Source organism: Boleophthalmus pectinirostris, unplaced genomic scaffold (genome assembly GCF_026225935.1).
Source record: "Boleophthalmus pectinirostris isolate CB_2022bp ecotype Guang Dong unplaced genomic scaffold, ASM2622593v1 HiC_scaffold_8, whole genome shotgun sequence".
NCBI lineage: Eukaryota > Metazoa > Chordata > Actinopteri > Gobiiformes > Gobiidae > Boleophthalmus > Boleophthalmus pectinirostris.
Window position 1 is genome coordinate 18,060,510 of NW_026571515.1, and position 26,234 is coordinate 18,086,743.

Sequence of the window (26,234 nt, forward strand, 5' to 3'; positions counted from 1 at the left end):
GTAGGGGGCTTATGAAAATGAACTAACCAGTCTGAACGTGATTAAGCAATGTTCCATTTGGTGAAGCTTGAGGATACTAGTTTGTGCAGCAGTATAGGTCAAACAAAAAACAAAACAGAAAATTAAAGCGGAACTAAACACACAATCAAATTTTTTTAGCTACTCTACTGTGTATATGGTGTTTTAATATCAATCTCTACAGACCTTATGTTTTTTTGGTACTGCATTTATTGGACTATAAGTCACACCAGCCAAAAAATGCGTAATGAAGAACAAAAAAACAGTCACACTGAACTATAAGTTGCATTTTTGAGGGATTTTTACTTCTTTTTTTTTTTTTTTTTTTTTTTTTTTGACCAAGAACCAACATTTCATCTTGAAAGGCAAGTTATAGTAATAACAATAAAATGAAGAACAACAGGCTGTTAATGTAACATATGAACATTTATTCAGATAACTAGAGCATAAACAAATGCAGCGGTGCTTTCTCTTCTGCGTAGCTATTGTCAGACTTGGCATCAGCTCCAGTAAGAATTATTCCAACTGTCTGAATCCTGACAGGATGGTTTTGGTTGTCACTTAAATTTAAAATTGCCTAGAGTGCCCTCTAGCGACTGTCACTGTGAAAATTATATATTTATATTTAAGTTGCACTGGAGCGTAAGTCGCAGTACTACCCAAACCATGAAAAAAGTGTGATTTATAGTCTGAAAAATATGGTAATTTAGTGCAAACTAGTTATATTTGCAGATTTCTGGTTGAAAATGTAAATAAAAGTGCGTGTGTCCTGGCTCCACTGGCCTCTGCAATATCCAGTAGTTGGTGACATCACTCAAGACTGTTTCTGATTACAAATTCCTGACCTCAAGGTTGGAGTTTAAAAGGTGTATACCTGTATATCACACTGTTCTTACATCCAGATCCTGTCCCTTCTCAGCCTCACTCTCTTCTATAGTCCTTCATTACTGCCTAGTTTATCAGCTCTATTTGCAATGTGGTTGTGGGTGGAGTTTAGATGGTCACACTTATTTCCATCAATCATCAACAGGCACACGCTTTATTAAAATTAATGGTAATATATATATATATATATATAGCGCTTTTCCACCTTCAAAGTACCTAATGCTCTTTACATCAAGGAACCACTCACCCATTCACTCAGAGATTCATACACTGAGTGAGATGGGTTAAGTGTCTTGCCTGAGGACACAATGACAGCGGTTGTATGTGGGAGCTAGAATCGCACCTCCAGTGAATCTGTCCAATGTTCAACCATGTATGTCGAGAGCAGGATTCTAACCACCAATCTTTAGATCTGTGGCCTGTTGCTTCCTTGTGATACAGAAAGCATAAGTAGAAAACACTGGGCAGTGATCTCGATTTCTGTCAGATTTCTTCTAACAAACTTGATTTTGTAACACATTTCTGTCCAACTGTTATGGCTTGCAGTTGTATCATTCCCAGTCAAAATGTCAGTCTCCCACATAAATGTCCATGTCGATCATACGTCCCCCGGGGCCCATGTCGCCTCCACTGTCCCCCACCATCTGCTGCTGTGCTGGGGTCTCGTCTGGGCCGATCTGCAAGACTTCCACTGCTCTTTAGTACCATTATATCCTGCTACCACATCGAAATTCAGATGCGATCCGTGCTCTGAGAGGCATTCTAAGACTATACTTAGGCCTGTCGCTGTGGAATTACACCTCAGGGCTTTGTCAGTGTGGCGTTATGCAAATGTGAAGTTGGAATGAATACTTTGGAAAGCAGTAGCTATACCTTTTACGATGGCTTATTTAGTAAAAGTTGTATTCTGCTCAGGATATTTGAATCTGTGTCGTGCTGGTCTGTACTTATGTGGCAGCCCCATAGAAGCTATAAAGAAGTGGACTAAGGAAAAGTGACATCACTCATATTGTTCAGCTCCAGTCAAATGAAGCTCATGCTAGGGGGTGAATTTGGAGCAGAGCTCCATATTTTGAACAGGCATTTATTTACTGACAAAATAGCAGAATAAAAACACCAGGATCATGCAGAGCGGGTTAATATGAACATTTTAAGACCAAAATGATGAGGCTCACTGCAGCAGAAAGAACACTTCCTATTTGGAACACAGAAACTAGTAAGTTACTAATGTCCATTTATATAAACACTGTATTTTTCGGTATTTTTCAAAGTCCCTCCGGAGTATAAGTTGCACCAGTTAAAAATTGCGTAATGAAGAAAAAAAAAACATATATAAGTCACACCTGAATAGAATAAGTACTATATATTTTTTTGGGGAAATTTATTTTATAAAATCCGAGACCAGGAACAGACACATTTTACCTTGAAAGGCAAGTTATAGTAATAAAAATAGAACAGAGAACAAGAGGCTGTTAACGTCACATATGAACAGTTATTCAGATAACTGTAACATAAACAACAGAACAGAACAAGTTTAACAAACTCTCCTTCTCACTCCAAATCCCAAAATCCACTGAATTCTTCATCCTCAGTTCTTCACTTTTGAGCTACTCCGCAACCTCTGGAGGTAAACGGAGCGCCACTTCCTCTTCTGTGTAGCTGTCGTCAGACTCAGCATCAGTTCCAGTTAGAATTATTCCAGCCTTTCTGAATACCGACAGCATGGTTTTGGTTGTCACAGAAGTTCAAGCTTTCGATCCATCCAATGACTTCCAGAAAAGCTGCATGGTGCACTCTCCCAGTTGTCATAAGTTTCTCGCTCACTCCAAACTTTCTTTCTGCTGCTAGATTACCGTTTTCGGCTGCATATTTCACTACATGTATCTTGTAATCTGCAAAAAATGATTTTCTTTTGGGGTGAAAATGTGTGTGAAGATTTTAAATATATAAGTTGCACCAGAGTATAAGTATAAAATTGCAACTAATCGTCCGAAAAATATGTTACAGTCTATGGGCAGCCCTGACTGATGACAATGCAAGGTTCTTGTCAGTGTGTATCACTATTAAGAAAATAAAATTGGAGAATGAAATAAGTAGAGAGCAGTGAGCTTATGCCGATGAAAATGAGGACTGAGCAGCAATATGGCATCTTGAAAATAATTGTTCAAACATGCACAAATCACTCCTAATACAATTTCCGGGGAGGAAATGGTGAGAGGAAACAACTATAACATGGTGTAAAAGCACCAAAAGTCGATCTGCTTTAAATCTGGCGTCAAATGTCACCTTCATCTTGAGTATATTTATAACCTCATTTACGCCTATTGCCATTATTAAAAGCGCTGTAATAATCCTATAATCCTTTACAAATGGCAAACATCCGCTCGTCCGCCCACCACATCAGAGCCAGAAGACAGCTGCATTAATCTGGCTACACTTCACTTTTGATCATGAAAAGTATCAGTGCATCTCCTCGTGTTCGCTCTCATATCTCATCTTTATGGCTCTTGCTTAATTGTATTCTGGTTTGCTTTTGGCATCATCTCCCTAGCATAACACGAGAGCTGCGGAAGAAGCTCCATCTGATACAATTAGCGGAGATGTGAGCGAGTCTGAGCTTTAGACTAAGTGTTTCTCTGTGTTGAGTTAGCATTAGGGTCGCTCTGTGGGGACGGACACTGTGGTTCTGTGTCATCATTACTGCATAGAGGAGTGCACCTACCCAAGATTAACAACATCAATTACATAAAATACTTAAGACAAGAACCGCAGCTAAAGTAAAGCAATAAATAATTAAACCACACTTTGTACCGAGGGCTGGTGCTCATATTCAGGTTTGCCTAAGTGGATTTAGGGCACATGTAGAGGGACTTATAATACATAAGTCTGTTTTAAAGTTTAAGTTTTGGCCTTGGAGTGAGCACTTTTCACAGGCAGTACAAAAACAGCTTAAGTGCATATGTCAGATTTTCTTGTTGGACAGAGACTGAAGGTTTCTTCCAAAAAAAAAAAAAAAAAAAAAGCACAAAAGAACCCACTAATATAGGACAGACCATGTGGACATGACTACGGTGCGGACTGAAAATTACTGCGCAATCACATGCCAAATGCAGGATAATACAGGATTAAGTAAGTATGTTTTTTTTTATTTATATAGCACTTTTCACAGATATTTGTCACAAAGATGCTTTACAGAGCATTATTCATTATTTACTCCAGACCCAGTGGTAGTAAGATACTATTGTAGCCACAGCTGCCTTGGGACAGACTGACTGAAGCAAGGCTGCCAATCGGCACCATTGGTCCCTCCGACCACCACCATCACTCACACACACACTACTTTCATACTAGGCAATGTGGGTGAAGTGTCTTGCCTAAGGACACAATGACAGTTGTTTTTTGTGACTGGCGCCCCACTGTGGCACCTGATTTTCCCAGCGGTCTCCCATCCAGGGAGTACTAACCAGGCCCGACCTTGCTTAACTTCTGAGATCTGACAGGATCAGACTTTGACAAGCCGATATGGCCACACTCAATACTCAAACGTATGAATGTACCAGAATACTTCTTTAATTTTTTTGTGCTGTTGATAGATTACAGCGCTTCCCCACTGTTTTACATTGACTCTATTGATGCATTCATCTGGGAATAAAATAAGTTATATATTTTGTTTTGGATGTTATGAGAATTTTCAAGCAAAGATGTCTTCCACACTTGAAAGACACAAATTAGTGTCTAGGGTTGGAACGTCTCAAGTTTGGACAGAGGTTTTTTATGCGCTGTGGTCTAATTAAAGAAACTTCTGGATTCAAACAGAATGTAGAATGGAGCGGCTGGTCAGGGAAGCCTGCTTGAGCTCAGAGTAAGGATGGACAATACTGCAACTTTTAATATCTATATACGAAGCCAAGTACTTTTGGGGGTATTTTTTTATACTGATACTCAATACTGGTCTAACCTTATTTTAATAAATGTATAAGGGGTGTTAGATAGGCTTAAAAGAAGGTCTGATTAGACACAAAACAATGAACAAAAAATGATTTGATGTCTGAAATTGTTACCTAGATAAAAATGTACATATGTTAATTTGTCTCTATATTTGCATAACAGTACTTTGATCCAGATGAAAGTGTGAATCTTGTTGCTACTCACAAAACTGATCGCATTGTGAAAAATATATTCTATTTACAAATAATTCTGTGTCTTCCCTCAATGGAGACAGATGTTTTTCAAAACCAGACAGACTCACCTATAGATGGGCATATACAGGAGAAAAAAAAAACAAGTCCCTGCATGTATCACCAACTCTTTGTGCTCCATGATTGATTAGCCTTCCCTCCACTTCTGTTGCTCTTGTTATCCAAAAGTTCATGAGTCTGAGTCCAGCTGTGAGTGTGTGGAGTCTGCTGAAGAGGGTGACTGACGGCTCGGGTTGGCAGCGCTGACTGACAGTTAAGCGAGGATGGGGACATGTTTCATATGGATGAGGCCTATTCACTCTTGTCTGATGGGCTCATGTTTTATTCGCAGGGGTGTAATAACTCAGCTGGTACCCCCCCATCATGTTGTCTTCTGCTATAATTATACCTGGTGACCTCTGACCTCCCTAAAAATCTATTTGGGTATTTCTCCGATAGCGTTTAATCTCTCGACCCCTATCTGCTTTAAACTTCAAATGGGGTTAGAGGATTGTAGTAGTAATACTTGAAGCTATCACAACACAGTCCAGAGGAGGCCAGGCTTTACGTCATTGTTTTTGCAATGGTTTGTAAATTCTAAGCAACTGAAACTGCACACAGTGAACAATATAAATGTGTCTTTTCTCTCTATAGGCCTGGCAGCTTAGACCTCAGTATGATTCTGTGGACTTGCAAGTCGTGACTTGGACTCGAGTCAGACATGAGTCACTATTTTTAGGACTTGAGACTTGACTTGATAAAATGGACTAAGACTTTGACCTTCAAGTCTAAGTTGAGTCCTGTGATTTGGGACTTGACTCAGACTGTAGCCCTGTGACTTGAGAAGACTTGATGTTTGTCCTAAAAATATGTTTTTAGAAAATACTTTTCTCTTACAGTTGATGAATGTGGTGCTTAATTTTAAAAGAACAAACTGGAACATGTCCCCCCACTTCTATTTGTTACTTTGGATGGAACTGAAGTACTGGTATCCTCAAATGTACTACAGTAATATACAGTACAACACAGTCAAACAGAGGGAACAACATAGAACATGATCCTTCCAGGTCAGTGCAGACTACATGACAAAATAACTCTTATTTGGCACTTTCAAGTCTTAATTCTTTCTATTCTGACAGTAAAATAAAAGGATTTTTACAACTCTTATATAAATACTCATACGTATACCATGAGTTTTTAAGTACTGTTTAGTTTAAAAGTCAGGTAAATTGCAAAAAACAAAGCTATATTTTGTTCTTTTTTGTTGACTTGAAATGACTTGAAGATCAAAGCAGGCAACTTGGACTTGACTTGGACTTGAGGTCAAAGACTTGAGATTTGCAAAACAACGACTTGGCCTCACCTCTGCTTTTCTCTATGAAGATGTTATTGCTTTGTCCAGATTGTTTTACAGTATAGCTTTAAATTTTTCAGTCAGTCAGAATGCCTGTTTTGTTTTGTATTTTAGTTATTTTTTAGCAATACAACCACCTGCAATTAGATTTGTTTAATGTCATTGTGGAACATTTTAAGCAGAGTAATGACATATCTATAGAAACCAGAAGAGGACGGACCCCCAACCAAAAACTTACACAGTGCACCCTTAAAGAACATGTATTGTGCTTGACCTTGCTCTATAGTTATAACACAATATCTATCACAATATTCATCTAAAATGACTTAATAAAAGAAAATTAGCTGACTTCTGCTTTAGAAAACAAGTCATCACAACAAAAGCCGGCATGTGGTGAAAAGAGGTTGATCAGCAGCAGAATGGCATCTTGAAAATAAGTGATTAAAGATCGCTCAAGTGTGCACCATTCACTCCAAATACAACTTCATGGGGAGCTCTGAAAAGTCATTTTTGCAGAATAATTTAATTTATTGTTTAAACTGAGGTATATTTAAAGTCTGCATTAAACCTAATCTATATTTTGTGTTAAATTGTTTTTGATAAATACAATACAATTTTAAATATGTATTGTTCAATAAGATGATGAAGTCATCATGATAATTCAGAGCACCCCGATTCACCGCAATTAAACATTAGGATACAAAAACTAGCATGCTAATTGCACACTTCCTGATTCTCAGACCATCAAACGCTTTATAATTAGATGCAGTCGGTACACAACAGATTTATTTTGCCCTCAAGAGCTGCTTATTGATCCTGAGGGAAAGATTTGCTGCAGCAACATTTACACTGGGCTTGAAATGGAAATGGTGGTGATGAAATGGTTCATTCCTTCAAAGTATTTCCTCTGGAAGGTTTTGGACTTCTGTCATATTTGCTGCCACATATGGTGTAAAAATGCTGTAGCATCTCAACCAATCCATAGCTCGCTCCTTAACTAGCCTCTTGGTCTACTCACAGTCTCCATGGATACGAGAAAAACAAGCCGCTCACTTCACACAATCCAACGGTCCCTTACTTGTGTCCTTTGAACTACTCCCTTTCTTAGTTGGTTAAAATCCCATGATATAATGTTAAAAACTGAGCTCAAAAAGCAAAGTTTCAAACTAAATATTTGAACTGTGCCATTCTTTCCCCCCAAATACTATACGTGGTACAGCCTCTTTAAATTCACTACTACAAAATTGTTTGCTAGAACTTTTTCCAATTATCATGTTCCAAACTCCAGCGTAAACAGATGCCATTTTGTTTTGTTGCACTTTGTTTAACCACATTCATCATTTGCATACAGCCTTGTATTTTAAAAAGCCCTGAATCATTGAACCAAAAACAAAAATAAAGTTTTATTCCCAGAGCAGAGAGAGAAATGCAGACATTGACTTTAGATATGCCTAGCTTGCGCTCAGCTTTACTTCTGTCAGGGGGCTCTTCTCTGTCCAATGATGTCCACTTAAGCTCCTTTCTTCTTTCCTTGTCAATTGCTCCGCTGCCATTCACACTGTTATTTAAATAGAAAGTCAAAATTGACCAATTTTACCACGGAGAATTGTCAGAATTACTTCAAAGTTTAAACTTCTCTCAGAGTCTTGCATTTGGTCTATAAAACATGCAGTTAACTGAGCTGTAGTGAAGGAATTATAATGATTTTCAAAACTTTGTGCTACTTTTCTAATACTTGTATGTATAATATATATATATTTTTTTACCTTCAAGCTGGGTTCTTTGAAGCTGTGTTTCATAACATTGTGCATATCCTGGTTTGGTCCTGGTCCTGTTCTAGTCCTGGTTTAGTTCCAATGCACCCTATATATGACCTTGTTTGTTCAGTATTGTTGATAGGATAAAACAGTCAGTGTAACCTTTCTGGTGCGGTCACCTTTCCACAGATCTAACCTGTTACTTGGCCTGGTGGCATAACCTGCTTGTCTTTATTACAGTAGAAGAGTTTAATGCCATACTTTGGAACATTTCTGACAAAGCAATGACCAGCCAGAACCACACACTGAAAAAAACTTTACTAAGACGAGTGGATCTCAAGCTGTATCTTGTCTCCTTGATTTCAGAGGACATGATTGACAGGCAGATTAACCAATCAGTGTCTCCATTCATGTCAAAACAAACATGTCTGCTTACAATCAAAGCACCAAACTATTACTTATTTCAGGTAGAAGAAGTGATATATTTTGTACTGAATGTTCTGAGAATCTTCCAGAGGGGATGTCTTCTGGACTCCTGGAGCAAAATAAATGCCCTAGTAACAAGACCTAAACAATGGGAGCGGGGGACACAATGTATTTTTGTTAAGTTACACCAATAAAAGTTAAGGTATTGCTTGTTGTTGAGACTTGTTGGCTGCCCGTGGCCTCACTCGCGGCTCTTAGACACACTGTGCACATAAAGTCATAAATAATTCTTCAAATGGAGCTGGAGCCGGTGGAGAATCCAGCGCATTCTCCACACTACGTCACGCCTCTCGGAGCACAACGGAGGAGGGAGAGATGGAGGGAGAAAGGGGGAGAGGGAGGGAGATTCAGAGAAGAAATGTGAGAGAAGGAGGGAAAGAGAGACGGTGATAGAGAGCGAGGAGAGCCTTCCGAGGTTGCCATGTGTGTGGATTGTGCTCTGGTTTCGTCACTCTTTCATCCCCCTCTTTTAGCCATGGCCTCATTTTGGTTCCTAACATGTTCCTCATCTGCTTTAATCATGAGCGGATCCACATTCTTCTCCCCCTAATTAGACAGGAGTTAGCTGAGCTTGCGTTTGATAGATCTGATAAAGCACTGATCCGCTGAGTGATATGGGTCAAGCGCGTTTTGGTTCAGGTAACCCAGTTAAAAAGGATTGGTTATCCTTTTTGTGTGTGCGAAAATGGAAGCTGATGCATGAAGCAGTGGCAAAAAGCACAGTGTGTCTCAAACTGGGTTTCAACAAAAAGAGATGTTTTTGAAGTACTTTGAAAAGATGCAGTATGTCATTAATTGGAAAAAAAAGACCTCCACTCCAGTTATACAAAGATGAGAAAGACATGGGTTAGCGTACTGTCCCTGGAATAAAAGTGCAATTATCTGATCCCGCATCATGTGTTATCTTTAGTTTGTGTTGGAGAATGGGAAAAGTTTTGAAGGTTGTGTTAAAAATAAACTATTTCAAATTGGAACCCCTTTGACTACCATGTCCTTTGTGTTATGTTCTGGCCCACTTCAGCAATAAAAGCTATTGTACAGGCTTTATTTTTCCACAAAAGTTCAAATGTTCTTCTAGTTTGCTGAGAATCAGGGGAAGTAAAACCTATACACATTTTGGAATGGACCTTACAGCACGTAAACAAAACTTCCTTGCCTTAAAGTTACCTCATTTGGCATTAAACGTATCAATGTTCATGGAGACAAGTAAGTGACACAACAAGGCTAAGTTCCAGGTAAATATGTGGAGAGACAACCATAGACTGTATCTATAAGTGGATACAGCACATTCCAAACAGGAAATGAGCTTCCGGTTCCAACAACTTTGACTTCAATTTACTTTGTAGTATAAAACTGTTGCTCCTTCTCTCCATAACTGGTGCTGTCAGACTCATCATTTTGGTTCTTCATATTATATTTGTATGTTAGTAGATGATCCTGGTGTTTTTATTTCACTACTTTGTCCATAAATCAAAATATGAACATTAACAGCGGACGCCTTCTTCTGAGGTCAATCCATGGATCTATTGAAATTACTGGATAGGGTATTGCTAGCTTATAGCTGCCTCCAGTTGACGTAGTGGCCACTCACTGGTACTACAACGGAAAAAACCTGTCAGGCCAAGAAAGGATTTTTCTTATAGAGTGCGATGTAATCAGAAACTGCTCATGTTCGGCTGATGGGGCACCTACAACTTTCAAAAATGTTGGATTTGTTGGCTATTGGTTTTCTCAGTTCAAAACCCTTCAGTTGTCTTAAAAAAATGCTTTTTAATCGTTAGCTCTGCTCTAGCTCCTTTCTTCCTGATTGGTCAAAGTGATCATGTGATACACGAGACCGCGCTCTATCCATGTGCTCGTGTGCATTAGCGTGTGCCCGCGGGAGAAAAGAGGACTACTGCGCATGCTCAGTCGGTCTACAGCCACCTGAAGTACCTAGCCGGGTTAGGTCAATCTGTTATCATGCGCCATTGAGCTCGGCCCATTGATTTAAAGGTTGTATGGAGGATTTTTTGTTTTTGTTTTTTTTGTTTCAAATTGTCAATGATAGCATTATAAAGGTGCAGTAGCCTTGTAATTATGATGACCAAAAAAAAAAGAATAAAAATTCATCAACTCTGGACGTGGTGGGGCTAAACATTTGCCAATAGATAACGACACTGCCTCGTTATCTGTTAGCTGACAGGCTGTCAATCAATCTCCCTACGTTTCTAGCGTAACTGACTTGCCTGCGCGCCGCCGGTACGTGGTTTACGTACGCCTGTCACGCAGTCCACAGACGCAAGCTGCACAGACGCTGTTTACTCCACCAACGCAACAGTTCTTAGCGGCTTTTTTTGACCTATATCTTCCTCGCAGTTAGCACAAAGTTTGTTGCAATGGCAGACAAGAATCCAGGAGCAGTTAGCCGCAAAAGAAAGTCCGTTTTTGAGGTCGCTGAAAGAAGAAGACAAGGGGAAAAGCAGCGAAGCCAAACTAAGGTGATTCTTGAAGATTCATTCCAGCGATGGCGCGACTGAAGCAGACACAGGGTCTAAAGACTGACGCACTGGTCGTCAAATTACTCCTGGACAGGTAACTTCTGCTTATTATGAAAACGTACTTTATTTCCAAGAGCTAGTCAAACATTTTTCAGGACACAAAAGTGATATCCTATGTCTGAAAACGTAATTTTCAAGGCAAAGAAAGAGTCCGCTTGCTGCTGCGTGTTGTAGCTAGTTCATTCGCACTGAATCTCCGCGCACTCTTCTCTGCTCCCTTTTCCTGCTCCTGTCCCCGCTGCCCGTTCCGCTCTTCCCCCTGCTCCTCACTTCTCCGGGCACGGAATCTCCGCGCACCGCTCCTCTCTCCTCTCTCCTCTCTCCTCTCTCCTCTCTCCTCTCCCTGCTCCCTGCTCCTCACTTCTCGTCCGCGAACGAAATGTCCGCACACCCGCTCCCCCCGCTCCTCACTTCTCCGTCTTGCCTAACCAACACTGTAGTTAGTTGTTTACAAGTCATGTGCAGCTCACCGGCTGTAAACAAACCTGTTTCTGGCGTAAAGAGGAGGCGGGAGAAGGCGTTTCTACGTAGGGAGCTGTAGGGGAGGGGGGGTGGTTTCACGCATGCGCAACATTTGAAAAAGGACAAACAGTCGCTGGATTTCTCGTTCCTTGGAAAATCCTCTATACAACCTTTAAATGGGTGGCCATTTTGAAACCCCAGGGCTTGGGTCACTCTCACTAGTGTTAGCAAAAGGTTTGATTGACAGCATTACTAAGCACCTGATTGGCTCTTTAACTCTCTCTTTAATTGCTATGATTCACTTGATTGGAATTCCACATATGAAACGTCCACATATGAGCTCCATCACCAAGTCCATTTCTTTATTCAGTCTATAGAGGCAACCCCAGAAATAACCCTATAACATTTTGCAACATTTTATTTAATTTTTTTCCATGTTTTCACCTTGTGTTGAATAAATGCAGGAAGGACATATTGAATGCCATACTGTGGAACTCCATGGAGACGAGCTCCCCCACAAAAGTTGTATTATATTGTGCACCTTGTAACTACCTTTCCAAGTCCATAAAAACTTATTTTAGTTAAGGCAGTTATAGTCCTCAATCAGACTGCTATATAAAGCTCTGCACTACTTGGGATAAACTGAAAACGACACAGAGCCCACTGGATTAATATTACTTTCTAATTCTCTTGCTAAATCATGTTTCAGGTGGGTCAAGCTTGAAATATTCAGGGTCATATTGTCACCCAGACCTCTGCTTTATCAAAACTAAAGAACAGTCTAAACCCATAGAGAAATAAGACTGGAGAGAAGAGCACATACACACAAGCTGTACCAGAACGCAATGTGACAGATAGATATTGCTGTCATGCTAATTGCCAAGCCCGAGGATCTATTTATTCTCTCTTGCCTATCCCGAATATTCAAATGGGGCTGAATGCATCGTAAATCAACATTAGTTTTTCGTGCCACTGTAATGAGATGCACACATAAATAGAGTAAATACTGTATGTACGTGAACATATATTGGGGAGAATGCCTGAAGCTATTGCAAATTAAGGCTGTCAGAGCTGTCAAAACTACACGCGATTTCTCAGTGTGTCAAAAGTGTGTAGACATTTTGCACCAGTGTTTATGACTGCACTATAATTCATTGAGTGTTATGAGCGTTGTCCAGTTTCTGACAGTATTCTGGATATGATGAGAAATACTGTGATAAACAATATTGAAACTACTTTAAGCCATTGTCACAAAGCATTATAATCCCAGTAATCCATTTTTTTAATAGACAGCATCATTAAAAAAACTAAACTACAATTAATAAACAACAGAATGAACTGATAATTAGCCACTGAAGCTGTTCTACCCTCTACAGCTACAAATTATTATGTAAAAATTAAAAGAATCTCCCCACAATAGCAAACATTTGTGTACACACGATAAATACTGAGTCAGAAAATATATAGTTCCAGACAGCATTCATATATTAAACTAGAAGTCGATGTTGTAATTAGGCTATGTTCAGACTGTAGCCCGAAGTGACCCAAATCAGATATTTTTGCCCCTATGTGACCTGGATCTGATCTTTTAATGCAACCCAGACCACTTGGATATGTGCTCCGAGAACCCAAACATATCTGATCTTTTGACATGTGACTTCAGTCTGAACGGCCAAGTCACATTCATCCCACCTACACGACAGGCTCAGAGTCTAGTCAATGAGGGAAAGCGAGGTTAGTGAGTTTATTAATATTTGGGGGATCGCTCTATTCAGGCCAAATTGGAGGGGTCATATCATATCGGAACTAGGCGTTTTTTTTTTTATTATTGTCAAAGAAATGTCTGAGCACAGCTACAGGTGGTCCTGGCTCCAATGTCAACAAAAAATAAAGAGCCTGCGAGCCAAAGATAAGGAGGCTAAAGACTCAAACAAACGAATAGGCCGTGGATGTGTAACCTGTCCATTTTATGATGAACTGGACCGTATTTTGGAAGACAAGCCCAGCATTTAGGTGACTTCTGTAAACACTGAGCACGCTCGCTGTGTGTGACGTCATTGTGTCCTCCAATGTGCATGCGGTACACTTTTGGGGCAATTAGAGTTCATACTGTAAATCACATACAAGTCGCATTTAATTGTAAAATGTAAATGACCTCACAAAAAAAAAGAAAAAAGAAAAAATGGATTTCACAAAAAAAATCTGAATTGAGCATTAAGCCCTGCAGTCTGAACGTAGCCTTATAGTGGTACCTATGGCAGAGATATGGCAAAGGAACATTTCAGCAACTGGACAGTTTTACTTCTAATAATATGGTTTTATTAGTCTTATATAGCACTTTTCTTAGTGCTTTTATAGTGCTTTAAAGTCGCTTAACAGTTTCGTGCATTATTTATTTTCTGCACACTCAGTGGAAAGCTACTATTGTCCCAGGGCCCTTTTAGGAAACTGAGGCTGCCAATCTGTGCCATTAGCTCCTGTGACACTCATGCACACACACACTAAATTTATACTATTCAATGTGGGTGAAGTGTCTTGCCTAAGGACACACCAACAGTTTTTGCCACTGCTGCCCCACTGTGACACCTGATATTCCCAGCAGCTTCTCATCCAGGGTTTGCTTACAATAACAGCCAAGGGACACAATATATTTTCAAATAAGAACATACTGTAACACTGTAGAGCACAGTCTTGGCTTCAGTAAAAGGCTTTCTGATTGGTCCAGTCTCACAGTGGTCCAAGAACAACAAAGACAAACAGAAGATCTTGACTTTGCACATGCTCAGTACAGCCAGTGGTTAGAAATCAGGTTACTGCATCTACTGTACATGCCAGGTACTGAGTACTTTAGCAATATCCAAATAACCAAACCAGGATACTTGAGTACATATAAACACTAGGGATGTAACGATATCCAAATCTCACTGTACGATATTGTCACAATATTCATTTCATGGTACAATAGTTACTGCGATATTTTGGAGTGGCTAATATAATTGTAGAGAGGATACTTTTTGCTTTTAAATTACCTTGACAAGACTTAGGTGCGAATCATTACTGTCATAATCCCAAGAATTCAAGTAAAAACATATTTCTTCATGTCGTCTGTGCAGAAATGAATCATGGGATATGTAGTTCCCTATGTTTTTTAGCTGTTGCTTATATACAACCATGTATTTAAGCAAAGAAACTTGTAAATGAAACTTATCGGAAAAAATATTGCGACAGCCCACGATATTATTGTGTCCCACAATAATATCGTGGGCTCTCATAGTATTTTGGTGATACAATATCACAATACGATATCACAATATTTCAGTTATTGTTACATCCCTAATAAACACACTGTGAATAATCCTAGCCCTGACTATCTCCATATTGAAGATGAACTTTGTAGCTTTTTTTTTTTTTCAGAGTCCATCACTGCTTATTTCTATGGATATACCATTGCTCTGCCTGGAATGTTCCGCAGTATGACATTGAACAGCTCTACCATACATTCATTAAATTGCGACTGGTTTTACAGCTCAAAAATACCTAAAATTGTGACTGTGAGCAAGGTTATGTCTCCACAGATCTGACCTGTAAGGTAATCAGGTCTCCATAAAGATAGAAAGGTTCAATGTCACACTGTGTAATAATCTAGACAAAGCAATAACATCTCCACGGACAAAAGCATTTGATGGGCCCTCCAGCAGAAAAGTTACACAATGCACCTTTAACTGTCATTAGCGTGTTTTTATGAGTTAAAAGGCGTTTCACAGTGGAAGAACAGAGGAGGGTGAAGGATAAAGGAGTTGTCACACATGATTTGTTTTGTTTGCTGCTGCTTGTCATGTTGTACAAAAGAGCGGATGCTGATGTGTCAGAGTGACTGTTCTCTGAGCTGTAGCACTGAGTAATGCACAAGCTGATGGCAGTAGCAATAGCATGCACCAGTCAAAATAGTGCTGCTTGATGGATGGATTTTAGGTTTAATAGTAGCTTTAGAGCTCAAGATCAATGTCAAAAACTTTATTGTTATTGGCAACAACGTCCATAGAGATGCAGAAACAAAAAAGTGATTAAAAAAAGTATTCAAACGAGAGGTGGAGCAGCCTCATAAGCTGTCTTGTGTTAGAATAATTGGTAATGTTAGTATTTCGCATCTTAGGACCTGACAGTAAATAGGACAGAATATTTTATCGGAAGTGCCTTTCGTTTAGACGGTGACAGCGTTTTTGGGGCTTAAAAACGCAAAAATCTGAAACTACCCTCCAGCGTGGAAAAGTTGAATATGCTCCGCCGTAGCGTTTCTGTCTACATTGCCCAAGACGCAAAACCCTGGTCAAATCTGCTCACGTCACGTACGCGTTTACATCACATACATCATGACCTAGTGTCACCACCTAGCCGTTTGGCATGCATACCCAATTGTATCCCACTCGCTTTTGCGTCACCATATGCACGTAGATTTCCTCCCGAAAATGCTCATCTAAACGCGGAATAAAAAGTGAAGACGCGATGCCACTTTTGCATGTTCTGTTCAGACCGTCATCATATAAATGTAGCCTCAGTCCTGGTTCAGTCCTGGTTCAGTCCTGGTTCAGTCCTGGTTCAGTCCTGGTTCAGTCCTGGTCCTCTCATGTCTCAGGTCACTATAGGACAGTACTGCAGATATCATGAGCCTATGCAGGTTTTTTTCCACCATTGCCAATAGCTCCGGTTTGACATTTAAGTTATAGCTATTTATTATTTGTTATTTTTTATGTCACGTCGGGAGAAGTGGGTGGATGCGTACCCCCGCATACCATGCCCACTACACCCCTGCATTTAAGTGTAACTCTCAGAAAAAGCAAATATATTTTATGTGTTCCTAAACCAACATCAGACAACTGCATGTGCATAAATTGTGATTAGATTCAGGCTTTCTTAGTCACCAATATTATGAGAAAACAGTGATAAAACAGCTTCTAACTCACGTTCCATCCTCATTGCTTCGGTAGAAAACCAGGAATGGGTCGGACTTTCCAAAGAAGTCTTTTTTGTCCAGTTTGTTGGCGCACAGCTGCATGGTGGCGATATCCTGCACAGACACACACACACAGTTATCTCACACCATGCCTCTTCTGTTCAGACCATCATCATATAAATGTAGCTTTAAAAGTGCATTGTGCAACTTTTCTGGTGGAGCGTCCATCTTGTATTAATATAGACATCACATGGTAGAACAGAGTGTTTTCAATTTGAGACAAAAACACGGCCTAAATATACGTCTGAATAAAACAAAGCACAACTCCCGGTGTGTTTTTGATGAGGAAACAACATAACGTTCAACATTAAATGGAGTAATATGGGCCTTTTAAATCAAACCAGAGAGAAACTTGTTATTTCCACTCTTTGGTAATCGCTATGGTAACACTGTTGACTGAAGTTTTGAATGGGCTTCATATCCTGTAGTTTTTTGGATGCTTGCAGTTTGTTAGTCTAACATTTTTGGAGTTTTTGCTGCTGTGAAGTTGAAAAACACATCAAACATGAGCGAGCCCCTGGAGCTATGAGAAAACACACTGCCAAATCATTGTTTTCTTTGTGCTAAACCAAAATGGAAATGTACTGTTATTTTACCCTGTGAGGAGTGTGTTTCACATATCGGAGACAGTTCACCAGATCATTTAGCCTCACAGAATAAGTCTTTAAAGAGGATATTAAAAGAACTGCATGAAAGATTTAGACGCACTGATCCAGCCTTTTCTATTCCGATATCAATGCTGGTACAATAGCTTAGTTGTATTTGCCAAAACCCAATATCGATATCGACCAATACTAAGGCAGAGAATAAAAATAATAATTTATTTTTCAGCGACAATGGTGTATGGTTAAATATTGCCTGAATTTGTTTTGTAACTTTGTAAATAATTTAAAGTAACTACATAGCAGCTTTAAAAAATATATATAAATAAATAAAATAAAAACAAGTTCAATAATGGGCCAACAACGACTAGTAAATTGTCTTATTACACCAATTTATAGATCAAAATGAGATATCGACTGAACTTATATTGCAGAACTGATATGCCATCCATCAAAAATTATCAATATTGCCACGAGTATCTGATGCCAGTATGTTATCTCTGCATCCCTAGAAAACTTGTTCAAATTCAATAGATTTAACAACTGTAATACTCTTTTATTCTTAATTACAACAAAAATGCACATGTTGACCAAGTTATAATTTTTGTTGTGGTTCTCAAGATACTGTGTCTGTCCAGTCAGAAAACAAAAACCTCATTTGGGTTGCCAGATTGAATGCTAAAATGCAACTGGTTCCAGTCGAAAAGGACTCTCTCTGATCTACATTCTCACTACCTAAAGAAGCCAATCATTAATCAGTAATAGTGCCTTTGTTGGTGCAGTGGTGCTGTCCATACTAAGAGGAAGAGATAAACTTGCATGTGTCCTCTATATACAGTTTAAATTGGGACTAAACACCTAAACTCCGCCCCCAAACACATTTCAAATAGAGCTGCTAAACTGGGCAGTGCCTGTGGACTAAAAAAAAAGATTAAGGGGAGAGGAGAGGCACGGTTTGGAGGTATAAGGAACAGTATGATTGGTCTAACGGGTATCCACACTACAAACTCCACCCTTATAGCCAGGTGTTTGTACTCATAAATACCTGGCCGTAATCAAGGTATTCTTTTGTGATGTCACCAACTACTCAAAATTGCAGAGGCCACTGAAGGCAGCACAAAGTTAGATTTAGGAATTTTTTACCAGAAAATTGCAAATTTAGGAATATGATATATATAGAAAGAGTAGATAATGCTGTTAAAACAACATGGTACAGGGAGCCAGGCTAGTGCCTCCGCTCAATTTAATTTCTCTCTCTCTCTCATCTCTCTCATTTCTCCTGACTAGGTCAGGAATCAGAATGCACTAGACAATTTGCAAAAAAACCCTGGAAGTTCCTATGGGATTTGGGAAAAGCTTAATGTACCAATTAGCCTCATTAGCGGCGCATTACATACGTCACAGCCAAATAGCAGCGATTGGTTAAATAAAAAAAGTACCCACCTACTGTTGAGCGAATGAATCCTAATACTGCGAGGTCAGACGGTTTCCACAAAGTGAAACTGGCTGATGAATCATCCTATAGTACAGGGTGTAAAAGTGAAAATGTTTTATTTAGCTCAGTTCCATTTTAAGGTACTGGCTTAGGTCAGTTGTACAGATTGTAGTACCAATAGAGTGCAGACTACATACAGTTCCTTTAATAACATAAAAAAGAGTAGATTTTTATTTGTGTTTTTCTTTCTTTATTGCTGCTTTATTTTCCCTGGGGTAAATATGTGTCTTTATTCATCGTTGTTTGAGTAAATTATATGTCTATAAAGAAATTTTTCCTCGAATACATAATAAAAGTTTTAGGTTTCTGAATTAAAGGTAATATTAAGATTTTTGTCTCCTTCCCTTTACTTAGCAGTTTGGGCATAATTACGTCTCTCCCTTTAAACTCCTATAATTCACCGCCTGAAGCTCAAAGCACTGGCAGTTCTATTGTTAAGTCTGAAAAATACCCTACTCTGCGAATGCATGTATAAATTAACCTGTCAGTAAGAGCTTTATTCTCACAGCTAAATGCTGAATACATTATATAGTGTGTATTTTTTTCTTAGTTTTTTATTGTTGTTGTTTTTTTTGTTTTTTTTTTTCCATGGGACCTAGTCAGCGTAATGGTCAATTACATAAGTCTTTACATTAATCAATTTCTCATTATCATTAAGCCTTTGTTCAATTGAATTTTATATTAGCTCTGTGGCCATTCAGACCTCACCTTAATCTAAATTCAAACACTCTGGCACTACGTAAAATATTCCTTCTTGTGCACAGAATATCTAATAAACAATGCAAGCCAGTCAAAATGGTGGAACTGCTAATTAATAAGATCCAAGCAGTTTTCAAGAACAAGAGGAAATGTTTATCCTTTGTTATGTGCAGGAAGAACTGCTACCGATACACAAAAGATAGTTTAAAAGTAGGCCTGTGCTAGGTTGCAAGTATCTAAAATGGACATGACATCTTTGCAGTGGTTGCAGTTTCCCTTTAACATATGGTACAATATATTCAAAAGGACTTAAAGGTGCACTGTGTAACTTTTCAGGTGGAATGTCCAACACCTGTATCCATGGAAATGTTATTGTTAGGTTAATGTTAGGTCAATAAGGGCCACGTTTACATGATGTTTTATAATTCCAAATTAATTGTTCTGAATTAAATAGTTTGGACTTATTACTTTTTTTTACTTCAAGTTTACATGGAAATAATAATTCTGAATTGAGGTTTACCTGGAAAACACTTTAAATTGGCTTTATTTAATTCCACTCAACGTCTGGGGGTGGGGAAGAGTTCTGATCGAACAGGCACACCAATTTATGTCTACTGGAAGAAAACGCACTTCAGCTGCTACTTTGTTGTTATGCCACGGACACAAACATGATCCAAACCTTTTTTGCAGTTGCTCCGATGATAATTAAGCAGCAGCTTGAGAATTCTCTCATCATCATGCTTTATGTCTGTGAGCTGAGGAGGAGAAGGAAAGAGCGTCAGAGAAGAGAGGAAAAAGACAAATTGAGTGAACGGTTGCTCTACCTCAGCCCACTCCTGCATCCCGCTCGCAAATCCAAAGAGCAGTGGATGAAAATCTGAAAACGGATCGTGTCAGAAGGGTGACCCAAAGAGCATGTGCTGAGTGACTGGAATCATTTTTAAGAAGAAAAAACATTTACATCATCAAGGAATTAATAAATTAGGCTTACTTACTTACCACCCACTTACTTGGGAATTAAGTTTAATTCCAAAAAATAATTTTCCTTAGGGATTAAGTGTTTACAAGGTCTTTTTAAAGTGGAATAAATTTTCATTCAGAATTAAATTATGTTTATTCGGAATTAAAGCTCTCATGTAAATGTGGCAATTATCGGTGCAGATACAATATTACTAATAATATTATGAAGATTTTTGTTGGAATTTCTTAGGTCTAGTAAATAATAGAAATGGTCGGTTCAACAATTGTGAATTTGGAATTTTTAGAATCTGTAAACAACTAAGTGAGACAAGCAGGTGACACCATAAAGGCAAGTTACAGGTCAGATCTGTGAAAGAGACAACCCTGCACACAGCAAGAATACATGATTTTAAAACTATGTTTCACAGTACATCCACAATTAACTAAATGTAAGATAGATACGATTAATATCATGCTGTGAAAAGTACTGGCACAGCAGCAACATCTCTATGGAGAAAAGTTACACCAGAAAAGTTACATAGTGCATATATATATATATATATATATATATATATATATGTCCAAAACTGTATAATATAGCACATGACCCACTCATCACTGTCCAAAAACATGACACCACAAACACAGTTGTAATCTTATGGGCAGGTTTTGGCCCCAGCCTGTCCATGGCCTCCCTCTGGTCCACAGTTTTAAGTCTGTTCCTGTAATAAAGCTGTAGCTGTGTGCCCTTTCTGTCACTAAAGTCCCCTCTCTCTTCACTCCACCCTCTTTTCATTTTCTCTGAGCGTCTCCGAGGAGGTTTTTGGTCCAATTTTTCGGTGAAGTCTGTGAAAAAGCGAATACTTCTTTCAACGCAGTCACTTTAGTTTAGAAAAGACAAGTTTAAAGGTGCATTGTGTAACTTTTTTGTTGAAGGTCTGTCACCTGCTGTTCCATAGTATGACAGCAAACAGCTCTACCTTACATTTATTCAATTGCAGGTGGTTTTACAGCTCAAAAATACGTAGAAAAACAGGCATTCTGACTGTGAGCGGGGTTGCCTCTCCACAGATCTGACCTGTACCTTGGCTTGCTTTGGTCTCCGTGAGGATAGAAAGGTTCACTACCATAGTATTTGACAGACTCTCCACGAGAAAAGTTACATGATGCAGCTTTGATGTTGGTTTAACAAAAAGGGCACGCCAGTGGAATTTAACCTTGAGTGTTTAAAAGGAGTTTGATAGAGGGGAGTGACAGGATATTAGCTTCGCTCTGCTCAGCTGTGGAACAAATGTCACCTCTCCTTTATAAATACCAACAGAACGTCTTCATTAGAACTGCTGACGTGACGAAGTGTGACTGAGTTGTTTTGAAGTCCACAGTGACTTTTCACATCTGAATTATTATCAGTATAGTGCATCATAGGGGATTTGGCCATAAGACTGAAGACTATTGATACTTCATCAGCTCTGTGTGAAGCTCTGTTACTCAAGTAAAATTAAAGTTAAAACACAATCTGACCAGAAAGAGCTTATTGGTTGCAATAGGTGAGCTACCATGTGTGCTTGAGCAATACTTTATTATTAGTCTGTTTATATCTCCAAAGCTCAAAATGCTCTGTTCCACCTTCTGATGTAGTAATAATTTTCAACAGCGACATTTTACCTTTATTTCAGTAGAGATTGGCAGTTCCAGGGCTGAAATTATCCAAATGTATGCAAGTGGAGCACTTCCAGTAGTACCACATGGCATCATAAGGACAGGAAGAAGAAGAACTCAGCCTGAATATGCTGGATTTGTGTGTTAAACATGTGTGACTGAAACAAAACACAACTCCAGATATGTTTATGATGAGGAAACCACATTATAACAGAGATCAGAAAATATAATATGGGACCTTTAAGACAAAATGCCAACAAATTTTGGATCATGTAAAAGGGTTTGTGAATTAATCCCTATAAATTGGTTTATTCCGAATCTCCATTAGTTATTACCACAGCAATACTTATTATTTCTGTGATATTTTATATGACACATAATCCTACATACATATACTACCTTGAAATTGACTCTTGTGAGCTTTAAGCCATGTTATAATGTTGTTACCTCATGAACTTACCTAGAGTTGTGTTTTGTTTCATTCACATATGTTTGAGTAATCCTTTATTATTAGTTTGTCTACATCTCCAAAGGTCAAAATGCTCTGTTCCTCCTTGAAACTTTTTGAAGTGGTAGTTTTCAAGTTGACAGCTACATTTACTAAGTGTTTCCTCAGCCTAAATATGCAGGGTTTTTGCGTTAAACATGTGTGAATCAAACAAAACACAACTCCAGTTATGTTTATGATGAGAAAACAACATTATAATAATATAATATGGCTCTTTAAAGACACCATAAGTCTATATACACTTTGACCTCTTCTCCAATCCAACAGAAGAAACTTGTCAAGATGAGAACATGCGGGTTTCTCCAACTCCGAGCTCTGATTCATGGTCAAGAGTAGTTGAAGTACTGAGCACCGTGAATTGCGTTGCAGAAGGAAAAAAGTTTTTGAAGTGTTCAAAAGAGAATCACAGGAAGTTTGAAAAATCCACTTTTATCGAACAAAGCGTGCCTTTCCACCATTGTGCCACCATTCATCCTCTGCTGGCAGCTATTGAAGATTTGTTTGTATTGTCAAAACTTTAAAACTCTTTTGATGCTCCCATTATCATAGTTTAGCCCTAAATGATTAAAAAGGTTTATATTCAATGAGCAGATGTCCAGGGGGATACTGCTGACAGCTAGCCATCAATCACAGCTGTCACACTCAATAGAACAACAACAATCGGATAATTCCATTTCAGACAGTGAGATCTGAGAGTCTAAAACCCTCTACTGCGGCGGCGGCGGCCTGGGGTTGCCAAGTATATTTGTTGTTTTTCAGCTTAAATTGAAGAAGGGAAAGTCTGTTTGTTTTGAAAATGGTTGAACTTCATCAGCCTGGGCTTAAAGTGCGCTATGTAACTTTTTAGTGTGGTCTGCCGCTTCGCTTTGCTTGGTGTGTTCCACAGTGTGGCATTAAATATACTGTATCTTGCATTTATATATTGGTGTTGCCTAAAAAAAGAAAAGAGAAAACAACAACTGTGAGTGGGGTCTCCTCTCCAAATATCTGACTTGTGACCTGGTGGCATCATCTGTCTGTCTCTAGAAGTAGATAAGTTTAATGCCATACTGTGGAATATTCTATGCAAAGTGCTATCATCTCAGTAACACAAACACTAGAAAAGTTACATAGTGAATTGTAGAGATGTACTATGTATAACAAAGGAAAACCATGACCAGTGTGACTGAAAATGACCTTATAATTGCTTGTCCCAATCTTTTACATAGAGGCTGTAAGTTAGATTTACTTGAGTATTGTTTGAAAAAAATCTGTCATTAAAATAATACATGAGTAATATTAAAGGGTCCATATTATGCTATTTTCTTATCTATATTATATCTATGTTATAATGTTCTTTCCTCATCAAAAAAAACATTGTTGATTAATTTACACATGTTCAAGACAAAAACTGCATATTCTTCTCTCAAATTGAAAACCCTGTTCCACCTTGTGATGACATGTGTTAATACAGGAAGTGCTCCACTGTGTTAAAACTCAATCCAGAATCATTTGGATTTTCATCTCTACTGAACTAAAGGTCAAAGTTATAATAATAATAATTAACTTTTATTTACAAAGCACTTGTAAAAACAAGATTTACAAAGTGCTGTACAAGCAGCAAAGAAGGCAAGTCAAGGCGAGTGTATTTGTATCGCACAATTCGTACACAAAGTAATTCATAGTGCTTTACAAAATAAGAAATACATTAAAATCACAATAAAAACAAATCAAAACATAAATAATCATCATAAAATTAAAGATTAAAATTAAAAAAGAGAGCGAGACATTAATTACATAAATTGGAGAGAAGAGTGCGGAATGAAAACCTTTCAGTCATATGCACAGTTAAACAGAAATGTTTTGAGCCTGGATTTAAACAGCGTCACAGAAGAGTCTGTCTCACATGTTCAGGAAGACTGTTCCAGGTTTTAGCTGCATGAATCTGAAACGCTGACTCCCCTTGTTTAGTTCTGACTCTGGGCACCAGCAGGAGGCCGGTCCCTGAGCTCCTCAGAGTGCGAGATGGTTCATATGACACTAACATGTCACAGATGTACTTTGGTGCTCGGCCATGAAGAGACTTGTACAAAGAACAATACAAAAAGTAGAAAAATAGTATGCAGAAGGCATACAAAAACAGACAATGATGCAAACAGTCCAATAAATTATAAGTTAGCTGGTAACTTGAAAACTGCCACTGCATGAAATCACAAGGTTGAACAGTGCATTTTGAGATTTGGAGATGCAGACAGACTAATAAAAAATAAAGTGTGACTCAAATGTGTTTTTGAGGAGGTAACAACATTATAACATGGCTTAAAGTTCACAAGAATCAATTTTGTACTCTAATTTCAGTAAAAGTTAGTGCCTACTCTTCCCAGTATCCCTGGTGTTTTACAGTGTTGTAGTTCACAACAGTGATTGAAATAAAATAAATAAATAAATAAATAGCTTTACAAAACTAGAACAAAGTGCAGAAAAATATCTAAAAGTCTGACAACTTGTTCAAAACATCCTGTACCAAGTCAAATGAATACTTGAATAGGCTTACTGCTGGTTTGAAATCCACCCTGTAATACCAATCACTGTAATACCCATCATTTGTACAAGAGCTGTTTCGAGTTTGAGGAACAGTACTGCACAGCCAGACTCCTTTCTCATATCAGCCAAGTTGGATACAATGGTTATATTACTGCACAACCAAGCGCCATATGCAAATGGAAATCATAACTGTGAGCAAGGCAATAATGCGACTCCTTTATGAACACTGCTGCGCTGCCCTTGAGCAAGGCACTTATCCCGCAGCTTCCATAATGATACAGCCAACACTATACAACATAATGAGGCCTTCCAGCAGTCATGGTAAACAAACACTGTTTCAGAATCTAGAATGTGATGGCGTCATACAGCCGGATCCGGAGCTGGTTTTCCCAGTTGATTACACTGTGTTTTCATAAAAAATATAAAAAAAGACAATTCACAAAACCTGATAAGTGACTAGAATAAAAAAGATACACTTTGTTTTAATGTGCCTATGACAGTTTAGACAACTCATTTTACTAAAACACATTTGAGATTATTATATTTAAGATTTTTGAAAAAACATTCACTCTCATTTTCCGAATTTGGCAATTTTTTTAGGTTTAAAAATGAACTTCTGTTTGGAAAGTCGTGACGTCGCACTGGGGAATTTCATGATTGTTACATAGCAAAACTCCTCTAATGTACACAGACATTATTATCTGTCAAATACAACATATATATATATATATATATATATATATATATATATATATATATATATATATATCAAAACCTTTATTTTGTTGAAATCATTTTTAAAGTTACAGAAAAAAATATTTCTTACATGTAAATTGTACCTCATTTTTTTAATGACAATTCTCCCCAGCGTGATGTCATCTACTTCCAGTAATTCCAATATATATTTTGGCTTCACAAATTACTTCTTGATTGGTATAATACTATAATTTACATGTGCAATAGTTATTATCCTACCAGATTAAGTTAAACATTTGAGAATCATACAAATGTGTCATAAGCACGATTGATTTTTTTTGTTTTTTCCATGTATTTGCCTCAGTGCAGATAGCAGCTCTTGAGGACAAATAAGTCTTTCA

General features: G+C 38.3%; 1 protein-coding gene across 1 annotated transcript in view; it reads left to right on the plus strand.

The window, feature by feature from the left end:
• Positions 1-26,234, plus strand: part of LOC110158002 (copine-9-like) — a 229,330-nt gene that overhangs the window by 144,557 nt on the left and 58,539 nt on the right. The window lies entirely within an intron of this gene.